Source organism: Sminthopsis crassicaudata, chromosome 1 (assembly GCF_048593235.1).
Source record: "Sminthopsis crassicaudata isolate SCR6 chromosome 1, ASM4859323v1, whole genome shotgun sequence".
NCBI lineage: Eukaryota > Metazoa > Chordata > Mammalia > Dasyuromorphia > Dasyuridae > Sminthopsis > Sminthopsis crassicaudata.
The window spans coordinates 332,926,004-332,944,491 of NC_133617.1; the positions used below are offsets into that span (position 1 = coordinate 332,926,004).

Below are 18,488 nucleotides of genomic sequence, written 5' to 3' on the forward strand. Positions count from 1 at the left end.
ATTTAATGAAATAAATGAATTCCATCAATTCTTGATGAAAAAAGCAGATCTACACAAAAAGTTTGATCTTCAAATACAGAACTCAAGAGATTTCTAAAAAGGTAAAAAGAAATCTTGAGAACTATACTTCTGCCATAAAGATATGTAAAGAACACATGTATAATTTGTCCTAGAAACTAGAGGTGGAAAGGAAATTATATCATAAAAAAGTGTAAAGTGGTGGTACTACATCTCATGAACAGGCAAAGGTAACCTATTATATCTGAGAGAAAGAAAGGAGGGAGATGATCATAGTGTGTATCAATACACATATTCAATTTATGGTGAAACTTCTTCCACTTCATTGAAAAGTGAGAGGGAAGAAGTAAGTTAAGGGGAAGGGAATACAGAAATTGTGAGGAAAAGGGGTAAAATAAGGGGAGGAACTTTAAGGTGGGGGAGGGCATACTAAAAAGGGAGAAAGGGAGGGCTGTGAAAAGCAAGTGGTGTTCACAAGTTTAATACTGGGTAGGGGGTTATGAGGGAAGGAAAGGAGAAAAGCATAGGCAGTGGTTAACAGGATGGCAAACAATATAGAATTAGTCATTCTAACCATGAATGTGAATGGGGTAAACTCCCTTATAAAGAGGAAGCAGTTAGCAGACTGAATTAAAAGTCAGAATCCTACTATATGTTGTTTACAGGAAACACACCTGAAACAGGGTGATACATTCAAACTAAAAGTAAAAGGGTGGAGAAGAATCTACTATGCTTCAGGTAAAGCCAAAAAAGCAGAGGTAGCCATCTTCATCTCAGATCAAGCAAAAACAAAAATTGATCTAATTAAAACAGATAAGGATGGGCATTATATCCTGCTAAAGGGTAGCATCAATAATGAAGCAGTATCAATATTAAACATATATGCACCAAGTGGTGCAGCATCTAAATTCTTAAAAGAGAAATTAAAAGAGCTGCAAGAAGAAATAGACAGCAAAACTATAATAGTGGGAGATCTCAACCTTGCACTCTCAGAATTAGATAAATCAAATCACAGAATAAATAAGAAAGAAGTCAAAGAGGTAAATAGAATACTAGAAAAGTTTGATACGATAGATCTTTGGAGAAAGCTAAATGGAGACAGAAAGGAGTATACTTTCTTCTCAGCAGTTCATGGAACCTATACAGAAATTGATCATATACTAGGGCATAAAAACCTCAAAATCAAATGCAGTAAGGCATAAATAGTAAATGCATCCTTTTCAGACCACAATGGAATTAAAATTACATTTAATAAAAAGCCATGGGAAAATAGACAAAAAAATAATTGGAAACTTAATAATCTTATACTAAAGAATGATTGAGTAAAACAGCAAATCATAGACATAATGAATAACTTCACCCAAGAAAATGACAATAATGAGACATCCTACCAAAATGTGTGGGATACAGCCAAAACAGTCATAAGGGGAAGTTTTATATCTCTAGAGGCCTACTTGCATAAAATAGAGAAAGAAAAGGAAAACGAATTAGGCTTACAACTAAAATTGCTAGAAAAGGAACACATTAAAAACCCCCAAACACAAAACTTGAAATTCAAAAAATAAAAGGTGAGATTAATAAAATTGAAAGTAAAAAAACTATTGAATTAATTAATAAAACTAAGAGTTGGTTCTATGAAAAAAACAACAAAATAGACAAACCCTTAGTAAATCTGATTAAAAAAAGGAAATAGAAAAAGCAAATTATTAGTCTTGAAAATGAAAAGGGAGAACTCACCACTAATGAAGAGGAAATTAGAACAATAGGAGCTACTTTGCTCAAATTTATGTCAATAAATTCTATAACTTAAATGAAATGGAAGAATACCTTCAAAAATATAGCTTGCCCAGATTAACAGAGGAAGAAGTAAGTAGTCTAAATAGTCCCATCTCAGAAAAAGAAATAGAATAAGGTATTAACCAACTCCCTAAGAAAAAATCCCCAGGACCAGATGGATTTACATGTGAATTCTGCCAAACATTTAAAGAACAACTAACTCCAATGCTATATAAACTATTTGAAAAAATAGGGATTGAAGGAGTCCTACCAAATTCCTTCTATGACACAGACATGGTACTGATACCTAAACCAGGTAGATTGAAAACTGAGAAAGAAAACTATAGACCAATCTCCTTAATGAATATTGATACTAAAATCTTAAATAAGATATTAGCAAAAAGACTTCAAAAAATCATCCCCAGGATAATACACTATGATCAAGTAGGATTTATACCAGGAATGCAGGGCTGGTTTAATATTAGGAAAACTATTAGTATAATTGACCATATTAATAATCAAATTAATAAAAACCATATGATCATCTCAATAGATGCAGAAAAAGCATTTGATAAAATCCAACATCCATTCCTACTAAAAACACTTGAGAGTATAGGAATAAATGGACTATTCCTTAAAATAATAATGAGCATATATTTAAAACCTCAGTAAGCATCATATGTAATGGCGATAAACTGGAACCTTTCCCTGTAAGATCAGGAGTGAAGCAAGGTTGCCCACTATCACCATTGCTATTCAATATAGTACTAGAAACTCTAGCCTCGGCAAATAACAGCCGAGAAAGAGATTCAAGGAATTAGAGTAGGAAATGAGGAAATCAAACTATCACTCTTTGCAGATGACATGATGGTATACTTAGAGAACCCCAAAGACTCTGCTAAAAAGCTATTAGAAATAATTCAGAACTTTAGCAAAGTTGCAGGATACAAAATAAATCCACAGAAATCCTCAGCATTTTTATACATTACCAACACAATCCAAGAACAAGAGATACTAAGAGAAATTCCATTCAAAATAACTGTCGATAGTATAAAATATTTGGGAATATATCTACCAAAGGAAAGTCAGGAATTATATGAGCAAAATTGCAAAACACTTGCCCCCAAAATAAAGTCAGATTTAAATAATTGGAAAGACATTCAGTGCTCTTGGATAGGCCAAGCGAATATAATTAAGATGACAATACTCCCTAAACTAATCTAATTATTTAGTGCTATACCAATCAGACTCCCAAGAAACTATTTTAATGATCTACAAAAAATAACAACAGAGTTCATATGGAACAACAAAAGGTCGAGAATTTCAAGGGAAGTAATGAAAAAAAATAATTAAATGAAGGTGGTCTAGCTGTACCTGATCTAGAACTATATTATAAAGCAACAGTCACCAAAATCATTTGGTATTAGTTAAGAAATAGACTAGTTGATCAGTGGAATAGGTTAGGTTCACAGGGCAAGATAGTGAATAAAAATAGCAATCTAGTGTTTGACAAACCCAAAGATCTCAACTTTTGGGATAATAATTCATTATTTGACAAAAACTGCTGGGAAAACTGGAAATTAGTATGGCAGAAACTAGGCATGGACCCACATTTAACACTACATACTAAGATAAGATCAAAATGGGTCCAAGATTTAGGCATAAAGAATGAAATCATAAATAATTTAGAGGAACATAGGATAGTTTACTTCTCAGACTTGTGGAGGAAGAAGGAATTTGTTTCCAAAGGAGAACTAGAGACCGTTATTGATCACAAATTAGGAAATTTTGATTACACCAAATTCAAAAGCTTTTGTACAAACAAAACTAATGCAAACAAGATTAGAAGGGAAGTATCAAATTGGGAAAACATTTTTACAGGTAAAGGTTCTGATAAAGACCTCATCTCCAAAATATACAGAGAATTGACTTTAATTTATAAGAAATCAAGCCATTCTCCAATTAGTAAGTGGTCAAAGGATATGAACAGAAAATTTTCAAATGATGAAATTAAAACTACTTCCACTCATATGAAAGAGTGTTCCAAATCACTATTGATCAGAGAAATGCAAATTAAGACAACTGAGATATCATTACACACCTGTCAGAACGGCTAAGATGACAGGAACAAATAACAATGAACGTTGGAAGAGCATTGGGAAAACTGGGACACTGATGCATTGTTGGTGGAGTTGTAAAAGAATCCAACCATTCTGGAGAGCAATCTGGAATTATGCCCAAAAAGTTATCAAAATGTGCATACCCTTTGAACAAGCAGTGCTACTACTGGGCTTATATCCCAAAGAAATACCAAAGAAGGGAAAGGGACCTGTATGTGCCAAAATGTTTGTGGCAGCCCTTTTCATAGTGGCTAGAAACTGGAAAATGAATAAATGTCCATCAATTGGAGAATGGTTGGGTAAATTATGGTATATGAATGTTATGGAATATTATTATTCTGTAAGAATACAGGGAGGTTGGAGAGACTTACATCAACTGATGCTGAGTGAAATGAGCAGAACTAGGAGATCATTATACAGTGATACTGTGTGAGGATGTATTCTGATGGAAGTGCATATCTTCAACATAGAATTCATCGAATTCCAATTGATCAATGATGGACAGAATCAGCTATATCCAGAAAAGGAACACTGGGAAATGAGTGTAAACTGTGAATATTTTTTTTAGTTGTTTGTGTTTTGTTTTTCTTCCCAGATTATTTTTACCTTGCAAATACAATCCTTCCTTTGCAATAACAACAACAACAACAAAATTCAGTTCTGCACATATATATATATTGTACCTGGGGTATACTATAAGATATTTAATATGTATGGGAATGCCTGCCATCTAGGGGAAGGGGTGGAGGGAACAAGGGGAAAAATTGGAACAGAAGGGAGTACAAGGGATAATGTTGTAAAAAAAAAAAATTACCTATGCTTATATACTGTCAAAAAAAAGTTATAATTATAAAAATTGATAAAAATTAAAAATTAAAAAAAAGAATTAGAAGTAATATTTATTCAGCTGGCTCTTGTATTTTAAATAACTTATCCATAATATTCAGAGTGAGTGCTTCCAAACTCATCATATTACCAGTATATTATAAATATTGAACAACACAATACCTCCTTATACACTCCTGTACACACACACACACACACACACACACACAAGCACCACCACCACTAACACCACTACCACCACCACTGTCACCAGAACCATCATCATCATCACCTCCACTAGCACTAATACTGTCACTTTGCTTATAATTCACAATAGAATACACTGATCTAATACGATGTAGTGTGGTAAAATGAAAAGAGCTTTTTATTTGTTGCCAGAAGTTTGTAATTAGAGTACAAGCTCTCCACCTTACTTGGATCAGCTATCTACAATTGTAGAAGGAAGAATCTGGAGGTAAGAAGCATGTGTCAAAAACTAGGGAAATATAGCATAATTTGCTCATGGTGATAACTTTTGCTTCTGATCCTCTACTTTTACTTGCTGTATTATTACTTTGAATGTTGACTACGATTTAAATACTTCTTCAGTGTCATTTGTTGATTTGTGATTAAAATTCCTCCTATTTTTATCAACAATCCTATCTATATCCCCCTTCTGCACAGTAATTGCTCTTTTGCTGTTTTATTTGACAGTACATTGGGATAAACCTTTACCTCTACTCTTCAGATAATGTCAACCAGTGCATAGTTTCCCATTCATAAAAGAAAGCTGGATTGATTCCTATTAGGGAGGCCAACTGCCTTTCCAATTAGTCCCTGGTCAGGTTCAGGGAGAAGACAATCATACTTACTCTCCACTGTTCCATGACCCAGGCCAGTAAGTTCTTTTTTTTTTTTGGGGGGGGGGACATTTTTAAAAATTTTTATTAATTTTATAATTATAACTTTTTTGACAGTACATATGGATGGGTAATTTTTTTTTACATTATCCCTTGCACTCCCTTCTGTTCCAGATTTTCCCCTCCTTCCCTCCCCCCCTCCCCTAGATGGCAGGCATTCCCATACATATTAAATATGTTACAATATATCCTAGATACAATATAGGTGTCCAGAACCTAATTTGTTGTTGTTGTTGTTGTTGCAAAGGAAGAATTGGATTCAGAAGGTAAAAATAACCTGGGAAGAAAAACAAAAATGCAAACAGTTTATACTCATATCCCAGTGTTCCTTCTCTGGGTGTAGCTGATTCTGTCCATCATTGATCAATTGGAACTGAGTTAGATCTTCTCTTTGTCGAAGATATCTTCTTCCATCAGAATACATCCTCATACAGTATCATTATTGAAGTGAATAATGATCTCCTGGTTCTGCTCATTTCACTTCATTTCATGAAAGTCTATCTAAGCCTCTCTGTATTCATCTTGCTGGTCATTTCTTACAGAACAATAATATTTCATAACATTCACATACCATAATTTACCCAACCATTCTCCAATTGATGGACATCCGTTCATTTTCCAGTTTCTAGCCACTACAAAAAGGGCTGCCACAAACATTTTGGCACATACAGGTCCCTTTCCCTTCTTTGGTATTTCTTTGGGATATAAGCCCAGTAGTAGCACTGCTGGATCAAAGCATACCCCAAAGGGTATGCACATTTTGATAACATTTTGGGCATAATTCCAGATTGCTCTCCAGAATGGTTGGATTCTTTCACAACTCCACCAACAATGCATCAGTGTCCCAGTTTTCCCACATCCCTTCCAAAATTCATCGTTATTTTTCCTGTCATCTTAACCAATCTGACAGGTGTGTAGAGGTATCTCAGAGTTGTCTTAATTTGCATTTTTCTGATCAATAGTGATTTGGAACACTCTTTCATATGAGTAGAAATAGTTTTAATTTCATCATCTGACAATTGTCTGTTCATATCCTTTGACCATTTATCAATTGGAGAATGGCTTGATTTCTTATAAATTAGAGTCAATTCTCTGTATATTTTGAAGATGAGGCCTTTATCAGAACTTTTAACTGTAAAAATGTTTTCCCAATTTGTTACTTAACTTCTAATCTTGTTTGCATTAGTTTTGTTTGTACAAAAGCTTTTGAATTTGATGTAATCAAAATTTCTTATTTTGTGATCAATAATGATCTCTAGTTCTCCTTTGGTCACAAATTCCTTCCTCCTCCACAAGTCTGAGAGGTAAACTATCCTATGTTCCTCTAATTTATTTATGATTTCATTCTTTATTCCTAAATCATGAACCCATTTTGATCTTATCTTAGAATGTGGTATTAAGTGTGGGTCCATGCCTAGTTTCTGCCATACTAATTTCCCAGTTTTCCCAGCAGTTTTTGTCAAATAATGAATTCTTATCCCAAAAGTTGAGATCTTTGGGTTTGTCAAACACTAGATTGCTATATTTATTCACTATTTTGTCCTGTGAACCTAACCTATTCCACTGATCAACTAGTCTATTTCTTAGCCAATACCAAATGGTTTTGGTGACTGCTGCTTTATAATATAGTTTTAGATTGGGTACAGCTATGCTTCCTTCATTTGAATTTTTTTTTCATTAATTCCCTTGAAATTCTCGACCTTTTGTTCTTTCATATGAATTTTGTTGTTATTTTTTCTAGGTAATTAAAATAGTTTCTTGGGAGTCTGATTGGTATAGCACTAAATAAATAGATTAGTTTAGAGTGTATTGTCATCTTTCTTATATTCTCTCAGGCCTGGAAGTTCTAATGCCATTTAGAACTCCAGCTATCACAGCTATCCAGCTATCCAGCTTACTTTGAATAGGAAATCATAATTTTCATTTATTCAGTACCCAGGAGTTTTTCTCAAGAATCATGAATATTATTTTTCTTGAAATGCTAGGTTGTAAGGTAGTAATTTATCCAATTTTCTTCTGATAGTCTAATTTGTATATTGGATGTCATTTGGAAGGAGCTGACAGAATTTGAAATACCATCTATTCTACTTAGCAAATTATTGAAAAATTATTTATTAAAATGCCCATGGTATTCAAGTTGTAGTACTATGTGTTGCTACATAGAGACAAAAACCAGAACAATTTCTTTTTTAAGATGTATTAATCCTACTCTGGGGATATATATTACATACAGAGAGAAATAAACAAAACATCATCCACTATTAAAAATTAATTTTGAGAATAATAAAATTACTATAAGTATTCAGATGATAGATACCTCTTTTATTACTTACAGCTTCAGTTGTAGTTTATAAGAAGTTAGATATTCTGTAAGGTAGACATAGGCATTCCACATATAAGGAAACACTTATACAAAGGGATCAAGAAGGAGGATTGATTATAATATATAGTGATCAATGAGCAAGGCAGTTTGATCAGAACTGGGAGTCACCAAATATGATGAATATGAAATAATACTAGGAAAGCAAGCAGGAACTAGAATTTTAAATGCTAGAAATGAGATTTTGTATTTTATTAAAAGGGCAATATTAGGGGACTTAATATTTAGTGGAGAAATGGCTGTTCCTATATGTTTTTTATGAATATGTTTTGTGACTTAGGGAAGATAAATTGATGAGGACAATGGGGCAAGGAAACAATGAATTAGGAAATTGTTGCAATTATCTATCCAAGAATTGCATATGTTAAGACAGTATAATTGGTTAAAAAGGAGGCAGATTAAGAGATATTATAAAGATATAAATTATAACACTGGCTATCAAAGCTTGACAATTGAATAAGACGTAGGGTGGGGTGGGATGAAGGAGAAGAGGGAGGAATAAATATATATATATACATATATATATGTATATATATGTGTGTGTGTATATATATGTATATATATATATATATATATGTATGTATATATATCATATAAATATACATATATATAGTACCAAATGGCAGTAGCAATTATATGGAAAAGCTCACTGAGATTTTAAGAAACTAAAAAGCAAGAATTATAAGAGAACTGAATGCTATTAAAATTCAGAAAGAAAAATAGAAATTATGAACCTAATTTAAAAAGGAGAAAAAACTTGATCAAATAAATGGTAATATCATAATTTTTTCTAAGATCATATGGCAGTTTTTATTAAAATACACCTTCTTCCAAGCTAATACATAAGTAAATACTGCTCACATCACTTTTTCTTCATTTATATAAGTATTTTATGAAACTGTTCCCTCATTATTTTTATAGCGCAATGGCATCCAATCATATGCATATGCCATAATTTATTCATCAATGTCTCATTTGATCGGTGTCCTCTCAGTTTCTAATTCTTTGCTTCCACAAAAAGAGCTAATTTAAATATTTATTCTTTTCCACTGTTCTCTTTGAGATACAGATCAAGTATTGATATTTCTGATTCAGAAGTTTTGTATAGCTTTATGACTATTTGAGAATAGTTCCAAATTGTTCTGCAGAATGGCTGACCACTTGCCAATTGTGCATTAATGTATCTATTTTCCCAAATCTTCTTAAATATTTGTTATTTTTCTTTTCTTGCATGTTAGCTAATCTGATGAGTGTGAAGTGGTACCTCAGAGTTATTTTAATTTTTATTTCTCTAATTATTAGCGATTTTGAATATTTTTCATGTTTATTGACTACTTTTTCTGAAAACTGCCTATTTATATCTTTTGAAAATTTATCAGTTGGTGGATTTGCACCTATTTTGGGGAAATTAGGTACATTAATACACTGCTGATACAATTAAGAAGTGATCCAACCATTCTGCAGAAAAATCTGGAACTATGCCCGGACTGCTATAAAACTATGCATAACTTTACATTTTTGTTATTTGTCTCATTTATACTAATTTGTACTGCATTAATTTTCTATTTTACCTGCCTTTTAGCTCTCTATCTTTTGTCTGATCATGATTGGGGAATAGGTCATGATTAAACAAAAGATAGAGCTACATAAGAGGGAAAATGGAAAATTTTAATTATATAAAATCTTAAAAAGCTTTTGCATAAACAAATGAATACAACCCAAAGTAGAGGTAAAAATAAATAAATAAATAAACTGGCAAAACCATTTATAACAAATTTCAAAAGGTATCACTTTTTAAATATATAAATAAGTCAAATTAGGGTAGTTAAAAATGAGTTTTTAACTCCAAAATCTTGGATTTTTTGGTTTACCTAATAATTTGTTACTGTGCGCACTTTGTCCTGTATATTATGAATCTAATCTATTCCATTGACCAATCATTCAATTTCTTATTTAGTATCCAGTTGTTCTAGTGATTATTACTTGATAATACAGTTGGAAATATGGTAGTGGTAGGTCTCATTCTTTCACTTTTTTTCCTTGAAAATCTTGATAGTTTTGAGCTTTTTTCTAGATGGATTTTTGTTATTATTTTTTTCTAGCTACATAAAGTAAATTTCGGTAGCTTGATAGGAATGGTACCAAATAATTAATTTAAGTAGCATTGTCATCCTTGTTAAATTGCATCACTAATTAATATTTCTTCAATTATTTTGACATCATTATGCAAAGATTATTTTTTAATTTTGTTTGTTAATTTTCTGTGTGTCTTGGCATGTAGGCTGCTGAGTATTTTATATTGTCTGCAGTTATTTTATATAGAATTTCTCTATTTCTTCTTGCTTGGTTTTAGCTTGCGTCTTATTTTATAAATTTATTTTATATCCTATAATTTTGCTAAATTTGTTGATTATTTCAACTAATGCTTTGACTATATAGCATTTTTAAGTATAATACTATCATATCCCTATAAAAATAATAATTTCCTCATTGCCTTTGATAATTCCTTTTATTTTTTTTCTTCATCTAATTTCTGTAACCAGCATTTCTAATGCAATATTAAATAACAATGGAGAAATGGATGCTCTTGCTTCAGCTCTAATTTTATTGAAAATCTTTGAATTCATACCTACTACAAGTAATGCAGGCTGTTTGTTTTTAATACAAATTATCTATCATTTTAAGAAAAGCTACATTTATTCCTTTATTTTTTAGTGATTCCTCATTGCAGTAGATGTTGTATTTTGTCAAAAAAATTTTCTATATCTATTTATGTAAATATGATTTTTGTGGTTTTCATTTTCATATGGTCACTTATACTTAGAGTTTTCTTAATATTAGACCAGCCTTAGTATAAATCAGGGATAGTCATGGTGTGTAAACTTTGACATATTTTACTGTTATATCCTTGCTAATCAATGAAACAGCTAGTAGAAAATCTAAGCAACCTAGTTTTATGAAGAAAGATTAGCTAAAAGTTTGAATGAAAAGATTCTGCTATTTATTATGTTTTTCTATCAATATGAGTGAACAGGGAACTATTATAGCATGATAATGATGAAGTGTTCAGAATGCAGAAACCTCTGCATTTACAGAGGCTCCAGATTGAATAAAAGAATTGACAATGCTATATTCTGTTCTAAATCTATCTAAAATGTTGTATTCAATTTGGAATACCATATATTAAGGAAAAAACCTTGAAAAAGCTTATAGCATCTATAGAAAAACAAGTAGATTACTGAAAGACCCCTCACGGAAGTTATATATAGATTGGCTAAAGAAATTGTGGTTGTTTAATCTGGAAAATAATAATTCTTAGAGGAAACATACTAGCTATATGCAGAAGTTTGAAAAAGTTTCATATTCTAACTTGGCCTCAGAGAATAGAAAGACAAAATAAAAAATAAAAATTTCAGAGATTTATTTAGGCTTGGTATAATAGAAGAATTTCCTTATATTAAAACTATTTCAAACTAGAATGGGCTGACCTGGGAATAGTAGCTTTCTTTGGAGTAGAGGTTTTCGAACAAAGCTTTAATAACCATTTCTTAAACGTGTTGAGATACATCTGTATATGGTTATATAGTTTATGATGTCCCTTCCAAGTACCAGATTCTTTGAAATGAGTTGATAGATGTATACTCTTTCTCAAAGAAGTATAAAGATAAAGTCATTCTTAGGTTACATAATAAAGTTTGTCTTCCTTGAGTTGTTTTTAATGATCTTGCACCTATCTCACCTGGAAGCAGATATGTGATATCCCATCCATTCATTACCAAACAAACCACGCCATCTGCATTTTGGCTCTCATTTTTAACCAAATCTCCCCACCACCTGATCCTTGGGATACCATACTTTTTTTTTTCCTTTTACATTAATTCCCAGTATTTCCAAATGACTAGCACCATTCTTCACTTCTTAATTAGCAAGTTTAAGGAGCACACAATCTTCAGTGTCATGACTTCCAACACACATATGTATGTGAGGGGGAAAACAGGCATGTATGTCTGATTGGCATGCTTTCTGAATGATAATCCTAAATAATTATAATAAAAACTAGAAAATGAAATGTTTACTGTGTTAAAGATTGTTCTGATACAGCAAAAATGATTTAATTGGAAAACATATCACATTATTAATGGCAAACATAGTATTGAATATGGAAAACCAGCATTCATTAAAATTACTCATATACTTTTTAAATGAACAGAATGTTGCTTGAGGCAGTGGTTTGACATTTCTTTGAAATTCATCTGGTGAGTTTTCTAGGTAAAGTTGAGAGAGATAATTACTTAAAGAAAATAATTTTTTGAAAATATGGTACTCAACCCCCCAAAAAACTTTCCTTTATTATTACTAATTGTTTTATTTACTATATTTTCAGGCATAGGGCCTAGAAAAGTTAATAATCTATCAAACTTTTTTTTCATTTACTTAACAGTTTAATTTGCAAATGGGGAGGTTTATAAAAATTATCAAGTAAACAGTTTCTGTTCCTAAATTCATTTATTAATTATAAACAAAAAATATTTCAAAATTAATATTCATCTCACTTGTAATGTTCTTGTCTCTCCACTCATAGAGAACCAAAATGATGTTAAACTATCAGGATCAATGGCTGATCCTGTACATTGTTTATCTATAGCAATAAGATCTGAGAAGTGTATGCTACTTATCATAGAATCATAGATTTAGATGTAGGAATAACCTTAGGGATCTTCTAATTGAGCCATTTATCTTTCTGTCTCTCTATCTCTGTCTCTATCTTTCTATTTTTGTTTGTTTTATATATGAAGAAACTAAAACACAAAAATTTTAAATAAGTAATAACAGGTTACTCAACTAAAAAGTTTTAGAGATAAGATTCAAACCTAGGCCTCCAAGTTATTTTGTGAAAATATTGCCTTCTAAAAATATAAAATTATGCCAATTAAAATGTAAAATTGGAACTTGTTATATTCAAATATTGCATTTACTCATGAATATATGTTCCCCACATTGTAGAGATCCAAAAATATAGTATATAATTAAATATTTTCATTTCAGGTGTGAATATGATTAATAAAATTTCAGCACTATTCCTTATCCCTAGATTTTGAATAATAGAGAATAGGACACAGTGCTAAGATTGGATTAGTTTTTCCCTTTTACTTTTGGATAAAGTTTGCTTTCCTCTCAGCATCAAATCTTCCATTCAAGACCCAAATCAAAGCATACCTCTGAGGTCTTCCCTAACTGATCTTCCATAGTCTTTCTTTGTGATGAATTCTTGTAATCCTTATATGTACAGTCTCTCCTCAAGTAGAATAATTGTATAAAAAAATAAAGATCAAGCTAGGGATCGTTAAATAAAACCATAACTACTAGTAAGTTTTCCATATGGATGTTTAATAAATATTGGCTAAGTATGAAGTGTTCAATGATAATAGGATTCTAGTTTCCTTTGCCCCCAAATCTAGCTTCATTACTAGAAAACTAAATTCTTCCAGTCACCTTTTGGTTATAAGAATTGAGGTATATTTTTAATCAACCTCTGGTCTTCCTTGTCATTTTATAACTGCACTTGATTTATTTTGTAGATATAATTTTCTGTTACTAGTATTTATCATTGTTTTCATTTTATGTTCAGAATCATTTCCTACTATAATTTTTGTATTTGATTTATTCTGTCTCAATAGTATATTATAATATATTCTGATTTTGTTTGCTTGTTTCCTAATTGTGACTTTGTTGCTCTCTGCATACTCACCAGCTTATGAATTTATTTTCCCCCCATGTCCATGATTTCATTGTTATTAGAAATTCTCCATTAAAGAAATTCCCTACCAATGTTGATTCATTAATTTCCTACCACTTAAAACCTTATGGAATACTTGGGGATTCTAAGATGCTAGTTAAGTTCCTGAGAATTGTGTTTGAGGCTGGACACAGTCTTGGTGACTCTGAGGAAAGCTCTCTATCTGCCTTCTCATTTACAAAGTTACTTTACATATCTTTTTATGTTTAAATGTGTTTTTAGAGAGCATGTTCTGATTAACTTAAATTCATTCATAGAAATAGAATCTAGGGTTTCTCAATTAAAAGATTCTGTATCTTATTATATTAGGTAGAACTCCTTGATAAGGAGTATTTCTGAGTACAATAGAAATACCAAATGAAAGAGAGCAAGAGTGATGTTTCCTTAAAAAAAAAAAAAAAAAAAAAAAAAAAGTACACAGGTGGGAAAAAGAATGTAAAGTTCAGGGGAAATGCATAGTCCAGTTTCTGTAGAACTTTGAGTAATAAAATTATGTGAACATGTCAAATAATTATGCTTTATTATATACTCCCTAGTACTATTCAATAATTGTTTTTGGACATAAATCTTATTTCAACTAAGTTTTAAACTCCTTGAGTAACGAGGTCTTCATTAAAAAAAAAAATTCTTTTTCCTCTCTCTAATAATTCTAACACAAAAGAAACATTCAGGAATTAATATCCACAAACTGAACATCTTAAACACAGCAAACTTTTAGAAAGGGATAAATTTGAGTGAATAATAAATCTAATTAATTCATTCACACAATTTTTTAGTGTCTATTAATTATTACTACTCAAGACATTGTGAGATCCCCAGATTTGGTAAAAGTCTAATCCACTTTCATTTAGTTTCTTTTTTTGTTGTTGTTGAAATTTCAAAAAGTTATATTTCAGCTTCATGGGCTAGTTTTATTGCAATACAATAAATATTTCAATTCCACTTTTCCCATAGGCTCTGATTTCTCATTTTCTCACATCTCATGGAGAGTTATTCTATTTCCAGATGAAATTAAAAGCCAATTTTTCAAAATATGTTACTTTAAAAAAAAGAAATATTAAATAAATAATTGAAAGTTTTAAAAAATATAAATTCAACAATAATATTAGCTTCTTGTCATTTGGTTCAGAATAAAATATCTCCATACTAGAACTTGTTTTAAAGGCTTAAGTACCATCGAATCTTGAAGAAAATTATAATTTTTTAAATTCTAATAAAGAATTTATCCTTGCATTCATGTATGTCCTTTTAGTAATTATAAGTGATTTTTCTCCTTCCCTAGGAGAAACAATCTATAAATTCATAAATTTTCTCTACCCGAAATTCTTGTAATTTCTTAAGCTAACCATTCATTTTGCAAAAGAGAAAAAGTAATACTCATATTGTATTACTTTGGAATTTTCTTTTTTGATGTCTTCTAGGACTACTGTGAAATGTTAACCATTAATTAAGGAATAGCTGATTAAAGCTAGAAATGTATAAAGCTGCTGCTAACATGAAAATCTTTACAGTGCATCACTGAGAATATTTCCTTATAAAGAGTTCTGTGGCAAAGAGCATCTGTATGACTGCTGGGGATTCTGATGGTCTAAGCAGCACAGTTAATAGGAGGAAATTTATCATTCTGACAAATACCAGAGAAAACAGGGTGTACTTGTTGTTGTTGTTGTTTTTTTTTTTTTTTTTTTTTTTTTGGTCAGGAGGTTCCATAACATTGGAAAGAAATATGAGAGAGAGAGAGAGAGAGAGATCCTAATGGAATTAACTAGATATATTTCAGTGCAAAGATCTGTATACTATTTGCCATACTATGCCATTGCCCTCTTTTTTTCCACATATTTCTTTCTCTATATTTAATTTGTTTAATTGAAATCAAGCTTCTTTTCATTTTTACTTAACTTATATACTTTTGGGATAAACATCAAATATTTAGATCGTCACATTATAAAGCAATGACAAGATATTGGGGGAAAGGATTGTTACACCCTTATAATATTTTCTTCTAAGGCTTGTTGTTAACTTGCAATACATTGCCAACTTTTTAATTAGAAGTTGCAAATCTATGGCTTCCTGTGACTGTTTTCGCTGCATGAGATAGCTATTTTCTTCTGTTCTTTGAATGATGGAAAGGGGGAAAGCTATTTAAGAAGCTGACTTCCTGCAGAAATAATTTAAGGTTTGAGCACCTTTGAAAGAGCTCTTCCACAATTACCTTATCTTCTAAATCAATGTTTATTGCTGTTGTTGTTATAGAGAAACAAGTCATGGTTACAACAATACTTTGTTAGCTGATAGGTTTCAATTAAATCCTTTATTGTATATTGTAAAATACAATGACTTATTTTATTGGAGCAAATTTAGAATTTTCATCATTTTGAATCCAATCCCTATACAGTTATATGTCACAAGAGGTGGGCAAACAATTTTGGAACACTTGTAAAATTCTAGCTTTGGAATTAGAGGACCTTGGTTCACATTCTTCTTCTGAAGATTCATTATCAATTCATTTCAATTCTTTGGGCTTCAGTTTCCTCAACTGTAAAAAAAGGGGGTTGGACTAGATGACCTCTGAGTTGTCTTCTAGCTCTAGCTCTATGGTTCATTGAGTGCTCTATGTTATACGACTTAAGTTACAACAGCATTCAATGAAAAGCAAAAATATAGACTCTCATAGCCACAGTGGATATGCTTTCCCCAATCTGTGAATATCCCAAACTGGAGAAAGACAGGGAAAACTTGGGGAATGATAGAGATCTCATAGATCTGATGTTCCTACTACACTTTGCTCCAGGAAGAGTTGTGGCTAAACACATATTAAAGGAGAATAGCTAGCATCTTCAGCCCACTATGAGAGGAAGTGTGTATCTACATGCAGCAGCTAGGCATAAACCCAACTTGATGGCAGCATATGGGATGGGGGTTGGGGAAAGTTTTGTTTCTATGTGTCTAAGAAGTTATCACCTTCCATTCTCAAAGGAGATAACTGAGTCCCTAGGAGGAGCACAGCAAGCCATGCAGCAAAAGTGGAATTTCTATGGACTTTTTAAAAAATGCATCATACCACTAAAGATTTGAAACAAATCAATTCAAGAGGAATTAATGGCCAAACCCAACACATTACCCTGAATAAGTGCAAAGTACTTCAGGGTATTTTGATGTAATCAAAGAAAACATTACATTTACTTAGGTCACAAGATATGATTGCTATGATGACTAGATTGAATTTAAATTGTTTATAAAACTTTGAAGATAGTCAGTCTTTGACCACCCATATGCAGTCTTTTCTTTAAAAGTTCTGTTTTACTTTTGTTAGACAAGAGCAACTTCTTCATAGGTCCTTTCGATAGATAACTAGTTTTCTATATGCAGGGCTATGTTTCTCAGTAGCAAAAACTAATAAAGTTTAAAATGATCATTCCAAAACATGTAGCATCAGAGGGAAAGTGAAATTGTGAAAGAAGCCCAGAAGAAATTTTGTGAAATGAAATCATCCTTCAGATCTACTTCATTAAGATGTTGTATCAGGTCCTTGATTTATCCTGATTTGTCACAGTTTCATTTGTGTAGATGTTAGAATTTATTTTGATAATTATTGTATCATATTCAATGTTTATGTAAGTTTATATACATATATATCTATATATAGGTGCATACAAAACATGTATATAAGCATATGAACATACATGTGTGTAACTATAGTTTACATAGATATTTAAAGGAACCGACAAATTTTAAGCCCATCAATGAATTTGAGAAATATCTACCTCAAGCAAGTGAAGACTCCCTTTGGAAGAATAGGCAGATGAGAAAAATTTGTTCCTATGGCCATGAAGGTAACAGAAGAAGATTCTGTGATGCTCTTAGAGCTTGGTCAGATATCAGAGATGGCAAAGTCATTTGTTAAATACTGAGTCATCATCAGTTGACTTCACTTTTGCCTTGCAATTGGACTTCAAGGATTCTATCAGACAAAGTGAAACTGAAGATATTTGTGTGACTCCACCTACTTAAATATAGTTCACATGCAAGTCAGCCCCGTGATACCCTTAGTCATCTTCTTCTAAAAAAAAAATTAACAACAAAAACAAGAGATATTTTCTTAAGCTCCACTACGTGGTTTCCACAAGATGGATTTAGAGTTTCAATACACATATCATTCAATGAGTTCTGAAACCATTTAAACACACTGTGGAATATCCACAAATATTTATTTTGTCCCAAAATACAGGTGATGAGATTTTGTCATATAGTTTTGTCAAATCCAAATAGGAGTTGTCCTTGGTAATGCCATGACAGTTCTGTCATAAAAAGTAAAAACTAAGTCAAGTGTTACTCATTTTTAAAGAACCCCTGTTGGCTCTTAGTTTCTTGCTTTCCTTTTGCAATGGAAGAGTACTAAGACACTGAACTTAAATTTTAAGTCAAGGAAACTAAATTTTAATTCTGGCTCTGTCCTTGCTACTTATAGAACTTTGAGTAATTCATTAAGCCTATTTAGGCCTCAATTTCTTCATCTGTAAAATGAAGAGGTTTTAATAGATAATCTCCAAGAAACATTCTGACTCTATATTTATGATTTTATGATGCTTTCAAATCCTTGCCTCTGTAATGTGCTTTTAAAAGTTTATAAGGATTTATTAGCAGTTCATCAG

General features: G+C 31.5%; 1 protein-coding gene across 1 annotated transcript in view; it reads left to right on the forward strand.

Annotated features, from left to right (window-relative positions):
• CTNND2 (catenin delta 2) overlaps positions 1 to 18,488 on the forward strand; it is a 1,154,077-nt gene that overhangs the window by 159,761 nt on the left and 975,828 nt on the right.